This window comes from Oncorhynchus mykiss, chromosome 20 (genome assembly GCF_057628025.1).
Source record: "Oncorhynchus mykiss isolate SJ-2025 chromosome 20, ASM5762802v1, whole genome shotgun sequence".
Lineage (NCBI taxonomy): Eukaryota > Metazoa > Chordata > Actinopteri > Salmoniformes > Salmonidae > Oncorhynchus > Oncorhynchus mykiss.
The window spans coordinates 20,625,869-20,633,278 of NC_143041.1; the positions used below are offsets into that span (position 1 = coordinate 20,625,869).

At 39.6% G+C, this 7,410-nt stretch overlaps 1 pseudogene; it reads left to right on the forward strand.

Moving 5' to 3' along the window:
• Positions 1–5,447: 5,447 nt before the first annotated feature.
• Positions 5,448–7,182, forward strand: LOC149974429 (uncharacterized; annotated as a pseudogene).
• The last annotated feature ends 228 nt before the right edge of the window (positions 7,183–7,410 follow it).

A 7,410-nucleotide genomic window follows, 5' to 3' on the forward strand; every position in this document is an offset into this window, starting at 1 on the left:
ACAGGAAAAAGAGGTAGCTACATGCCATGAAAAAAAGTTTCCTAATCAACTTGAAAAATAAATGGAGCCTAACGAGTTTGAGCAGGTTCAGGAGACAATACAGACACACACAGAGACAGCGCCAGTGGCCAGGTCTTCTGAAGACCGCGAGGAAGGAAATCCCTGGCCGCATCTCAAAGAACACTTCAGCTTCAGAATTGAGTGATTCTGCAACTACGGGCACTTCTATGTCCTCGGGTCAATTATTATTATAAAATTATTATTATTATAAAAAATACAAAAAATATAAATATTTGTATGGAATCTGACCATGGAATCACACCATGCTTTTTTAAACACCTCTTTATCAAGTATTTTATACCTCAATTTCACTATTTTGCCCTTGTCCCTGACCCAGACTTTTAAGCTTCTACTATGTTTTTCTATGAGAAAACGTGGATAATTACACATTTTATAATGTTATGTACTACAGAAAGAGTCAATTAAATAAAATCTATATCAATATTTATTGTGAGTATGCCCTTTATATTGTTTTTTAGACAAAATATACCTGTCCTTTGGGAGTGGCGTCATTTCTACCACTGAAGACAAATTCCTCATTAAAAAAGTTGAAGAGAATGTTAATTTAGTTACCATGGAAACATATTGTGACACTGAAGCACATGGCTGCAGTAGACAGTTGTTCCAGATGTGATGTCAAGAGGTAAACATTACAATCGTCAGTCATTTCCAAACAGGCTATAATTTCTTTAATTTGTGGTAGAACATTATTATATATTTTTTTAAATGTTATATATTTAGTCTAAACGTTATGCTAGCTGTAATACTAACCAAAGCATGCTAAGCAGTCTGTCAATTTTCTCCAGAAACTATAGTAGTGTCATTTCCATCAGTCATTTCCATCACAAACGTAAATTTGGTAGAAATGACAGAAATCCATTATCTTACTCGTTTTTTACTTTACTTTTTAAAAACTTTAGGCTTATTTAACCATGTTTTAAATTAATTGAATCTAGAAAATGCTTCAAGGTGTGCACAAGTTGAAAACTAAGCAGTATTTGTCTTTATTCTTAGAAGATGCCACATAAAACAGCACAGAGGTCACAGACATATAGAAACAAACAAAAAAATGTTATCCTATACGATACCAGGAACACCTGCAAAAAGACAGGGAGAGATACTGGAAGAAAAAATATAAATCTGTTACGTTTTTCTTCCGTCGAAGGAGAGGCGGACCAAAATGCAGCGTGGTTATTTCGATACATGTTTAATAAAAGATAAACACGAACAATACAAAACAATAAACATACCGTGAAAACCTAAATAGCCTATTCTGGTGCAAATTAACACAGAAACAGGAACAATCACCTACAAAACACTCAAAGAATATGGCTGCCTAAATATGGTTCCCAAACAGAGACAACGATAAACGCCTGCCTCTGAGAACCACTCCAGGCAGCCATAGACTATTCTAGACAACCCCACTAACCACAATCCCATGACCTACAAAAACCCCAAGACAAAACAACCCATGTCACACCCTGGCCTGACCAAAATAATAAAGAAAACACAAAATACTAAGACCAGGGCGTGACAGCCAGGTTGAGCTCCAGCTGGAGTAGGAACCCCTGGCATCCGGCAGCCGTCCCATCATACTCCCTCGGGAGCACGAGCTGAATCCCGCTGGGACCAGGTGAAGAAGGGGTGGACAGTGGGGCCTGCTGTAGTGGGGCTGGTGGAGACGCTGGACGACCTCCTCTTCTCTCCCAGCGATCCATCGTCTGCAGCACGCGATCCATGGCGGTGCCCAGACGTTGCAATATGGTCGGTTGCTGCTGGACGCACTCCTCTATCGCCACAGGGAGGGCATCTGTTCCTGCTGACTCCATTCTTGGTCATTCTGCAATGAGGTCTGTGTGTAGCTTGTGTAGAGGAGTCAGGCACAGGACAGCAAATATGAGTAAATAAACGTAATTACTCAAAAATAAACAAATACAATACAATAAAGCGAGCCCACGTAACGGACCGTATTACAAACAAACAAACATAGGGGAACAGAGGGTTAAATAATTAACAAGTAATTGGGGGATTGAAACCAGGTGTGAACGAGAAAGACAAAACAAATGGAAAATGAAAAGTGGATCGGCGATGGCTAGAAGGCCGGTGATGTCGACTGCCGAACGCCGCCCGAACAAGGACATCTTCCCTCTATATCTGTGCTAGAATTTCTATTTGTAGCATCTAAGTATAGTCAAGTTCCAGTGTTTTGGAATCTTACTTTGTCTTATATTAATGAAATGTTTAACAATGGTTGTTGTTCAAAATGTTTGCAATAAAATATTGTTTTCAAATACATTTACACCACACCTTGTCATTTCCATCACAACCCATATTTTTTAGGTAAATGAGTATATTATGTATAATTTACATACATTTATTTGTTTTAGATATGGAAATCATATGGTTGTTATCATAATCTCAAAAAGGTTGGGTTGAAATAAATATTTTCAGTTGTCACCGAGGCAAGTTTATACATTCAGGCGTCGTGTTGAATTATTAATATTAGGAAAACCTTAAAAATCACCATAAATACTATTCAATACAAGTTCATTTACAAATGTATAAGAAATCAGTTATAAATCAATTGTATGATATTTCATTTTCAACTAAAATAGATCTTTAATGATGTGATGGAAATATGGCTGTCTGGGAAAAATGACAAAAATATATACATTCCTGAATAGTAGCCATTATCAGATATATATTTTCTAGACAAATCAAAGTACAATACTGGTAAAATGGTGTTTGAATAAGTTTCAATTTCTGAAAGTTTGCACGGCCAAAGTGCCCAAAATTGCATAATAACCCAATTATGGAATGTAAGCTCTGCTTACCCAAGATGATGGGGGTGGCTGCCTACAAACACTCTACATCAAACTTGAGGAAACATGTAATGGTACAAAAAGTAAAGTTATGGCCATGAATGGCGTTTATTGTGTAGGCTATGTAATTTAGCAAACAAAGTGTTTCTACTAGCCAGTTGCATTCAATCATTAGCATAATGCTAAGGTTAGCTAGCTCATCCTGTTGCTAGCTAGTGCGGGGTACTACCGCATTGACATTATGGTGGCTAGTAGCTAGCCATCCACATAATGTCAATTGTTGGGGATAGCTAAAAGTGAAATCAATGAACTTGTGATGATAAAATAAATAAATCATTTTGAGGACCTGAGATTTTTAGGTATGTGCATTATCTTTTTTTTGCTTGCTTATTACCTAGCAATACCTGGTTGGATCACTGAGTTTCGAATAATAGCCCAAAATCATGTTTGGTAAAACTATAGTTCTTATAGTTGGGAAAAGAAAGAACAATTTTCCCCAACATCCGTATGTATTTGGACAGTGACATTATTCAAAACATGCTGTAATTTCTAAATGGTTAATTTGACATGAATATAAACACTTTCTTATAGTTGACAGTCTGCACTTTAACCCCATTGTCATTGTAACTTTTAAAATACAATGTGCTGGACTACAGAGCTAAAACAAAAATGTTGTCATTGCCCAAATACTTACAGATTGCACTTTATGTGCTGGTTTAAGTTCATTTGTATACAACCAAACTGGTCAGGCTATACACATTTTGCCCACAGAGGAAACATCCATTAAAGATGACAAACTACAATATGCTCACCTCTGCAACCACAAACAAACAAACCAAGGAACTATCAAACCCCTCTTCAACTTGCAAGCAAAGATGTCTGAAATTATGGCAGTGGGAGGAGCCAGGTGTGTCTCACAGGCAACCGTTGACACGCTTGTCATTAATTTGATCTGTGAAGGCCAACAGCCATTCTCTGTGGTCGAAACAACCAGCTTTTAAAGAGTTGGTAACCAACCTGCAACCTCAATGCAAAGTCATCTCCAGACCTACTGTTCATTCAAGAATACATGAAGCTGCCAATTACATGAAGAACTCAGTTATGGCACACCTTGGCAGGGTAAATTATGTTGCCACCACCACTAATTGTTGGACAGCTCATCAAAGGAGTTACATCGGGGTCACATGTCAAATTGGGGTCACAGTGTGTCAAATCAGAGGGCCTGTTGGCCGGACCTCTGGCATTCTCAATGGGGGTGCCACAGGGTTAAATTCTCGGACCGACTCTTTTCTCTGTATATATCAATGATGTCGCTCTTGCTGCTGGTGATTCTCTGATCCACCTCTACGCAGATGACACCATTCTGTATTCTTCTGGCCCTTCTTTGGACACTGTGTTAACAAACATCCAAACGAGCTTCAATGCCAAACAACACTCCTTCCGTGGCCTCCAACTGCACTTAAATGCTCGCAAAACTAAATGCACGCTCTTTAACCTAATTGGGCGCACCTGCCCGACTAGCATCACTACTCTGGACGGTTCTGACTAAAAATATGTGGAGAACTACAAATACCTAGGTGTCTGGTTAGACTGTAAACTCTCCTTACAGACTCACATTAAGCATCTCCAATCCAAAATTACATCTATAATCCGCTTCCTATTTCGCAAGAAAGCCTCCTTCACTCATTCTGCTAAACATACCCATGCAAAACTGACTATTCTACCGATCCTTGACTTCGGCGATGTCATTTACAAAATAGCCTCCAAATTGCTCAGTAGTCCACCACAGTGCCATCCGTTTTGTCACCAAAACCCCATATACTACCCACCACTGCGACCTGTATTCCCTCGTTGGCTGGCCCTCGCTTCATATTATTTCGCCAAACCCACTGACTCCAGGTCATCTTTGCTAGGTAAAGCCCCGCCTTACCTCAGCTCACTGGTCACCATAACAACACCCACCCGTAGCACACGCTCCAGCAGGTATATTTCACTGATCATCCCCAAAGTCAACACCTGCTTTGGCCGCATTTCCTTCCAGTACTCTGCTGCCAATGACTGGAACAAATTGTAAAAATCACTGCAGGTGGAGACTTATATCTCCCTCACTAACTTTAAGCATCAGCTTTCAGAGCAGCTTACCGATCACTGCACCTGTACACAGCCCATCTGTAAATAGCCCACCCAACTACCTCATCCCCATATTGTTATTTATTTGTGCTCTTTTGCACCCCAGTATCCTTATTTGCACATCATCATCTGCACATTTATCACTCCAGTGTTAATGAACAATTTACATTATTATTTCGCCACTATGGCCTATTTATTGCCTTACCTCCCTAATCTTACTACACTTGCACACACTCTATATAGATTTTTCTATTGTGTTATTGACTGTATGTTTATTTATCCCATGTGTAACTCTGTGTTGTTGTTTTTGTCGCACTGCTTTGCTTTATCTTTGCCAGGTCGCGGTAGTAAAACAGAACTTGTTCTCAACTGGCCTACCTGGTTAAATAAAGGTTAAATAAATCAAATAAAAAATAAAAACATGTCACTGGATAGATGAAGAAACTCTGGTGAGACATTCTGCTGCACTCGCTTGCAAGAGATTGAGAGGTTCCCACACATTTGATGTGCTTGCAGGTGCCCTCGATGACATCCATTGTGTATACAGGATCAGGGAGAAAGTGGTAAGAACCACAACAGACAGTGGATAAAACGTCATCAAAGCATTCATTGTTTTTGGTGAGCAGAGCCAGGCAGTCGAGTCAGCAGACCGAGACTCAGATGCTGAAGAGCCAGCAGAGCAGGTTGAATACCAAGACACCTATTCCATCCTGGAAAATGACAGTGGCCTAGAATATCAACTCCCTCAGCATCAACGGTGAGCACGTCACCTGCTGAACCTCATTGCAACAACATATTCTGCTTTGCCAGGAACAAATAGTGATGGCTACAAAAGGTTGTCCAGGTGGTCTTTTGCCAAATGCCAGGTGGAATAAAACGGGGCGGTCAACCTTAGCTGCTGAAGTTGTAGAGAATGAGTGCAAACTGCAGTTGATCCGTCCAAATCAAACACATTGGAACTCCACTTACCTGGCTGTGGAGAGGATCACACGTATCATACGTGTGGGGGAGGATGCCATAAGAAATGTGTGTGACGAATTAGAAGTGAAAATGTGAGTAGCAATTATTTGAATCAATGTAATGTTTTCCTACGACAGTAATATTTATTGTCCATGAAATGTTAGAATTCTAAGAGGTATTACATTTACCTTACCTTATCTTTCAGGCTGAGCCCGGCAAAAATGTCCTTCTTGAATGAGTACTGCAAAGTGATGAAGCCTTTGGTCTCAGCTTTGAACATTGGCTGCTGCCAGTGATCCTCTTAATAAAAACAAAACTTCAAAGGCTGGAAGCATCTTGCCAAATGTGCCTACCACTTATCAGAGCCATTCAGAATGGTCTCCAAAAGCGTTTTGGAGAAATAACGGAGGAGCCACAGCTTATTGCTGCCACAATCCGTCTGCCCAAGTTCAAGACTGACAAAGCTGATGTCATCACAGCCGGTATGATTTCGTTACTCCAAAAGGTGTTTATCTTTTGGTCTTTGAGTCTACTAATTAATTGTTTTTTTAATGTTTTTATTTTTTTCATTATTTAAGTTGCATTACAGGTGCTGGACAATAACCTTTGCATATAACTATGTTTGGGTTCAGCCAGACATGGACTCACCCCAGCATTAGAGAATGTGTTAGGTCTGAATGTATTTGAACAACTCAAATCAATCTCAGTATCTGAGAATAACTCTGACACAGTGTGGAATAGCTCTTCCACACTGTGTCAGAGCTATTGCAACGCCAATAATACGATTGTGTTGCCAGCCACATACAACAGAGTTTGCTGAAACACTGAATGTTGTGTTGTTTCCAATGTAAAAGTTTGGCATACCTGAAGAATCATCTTGGCACAATCACACAGGACGAGACTGAGCATCTAAGGCAGCATTCATCTGATGAAGAGGATTTCTTTTCATCACTGACAACCAAACAGTCAAAAGGTACAGGGGAGTTAGATGGGCATCTTGCTAGTCCATCGGACAAATGGATTTACTTCATTTGTTTCAGTACATAAAGACGTTGTCCCTCAAACTCAACACAGGCCTACATCTGCCGCCTGTGAGCGTCTTTTTAGCTGTGCTGGACTGCTCTTCACTGCAAAGCGAGCCAGAATAGACTCAATTAACTTAGAAAATCAGCTCCTACTGAAACTGAATGGCAAATTCAGAGAGAAGTGAAGTGTTCGATAGGTAGTTCCAAAAAATAAATACACAAATGTTCAAAGGAATGTTCAAAAAGTATGTGAAGTTGAAGATTTCATATTAAAATCAGCTGTGCTGGATCTTAACTTGTTGGTTGTTTTCTGGTGTTTTATGGAACAGTTAGCCTGTCAAGCATTACATGTAAACAATATTACATCAACAGTAGTATATAGAAAAGTTTTTAAAAAATTGATATGCATTTTT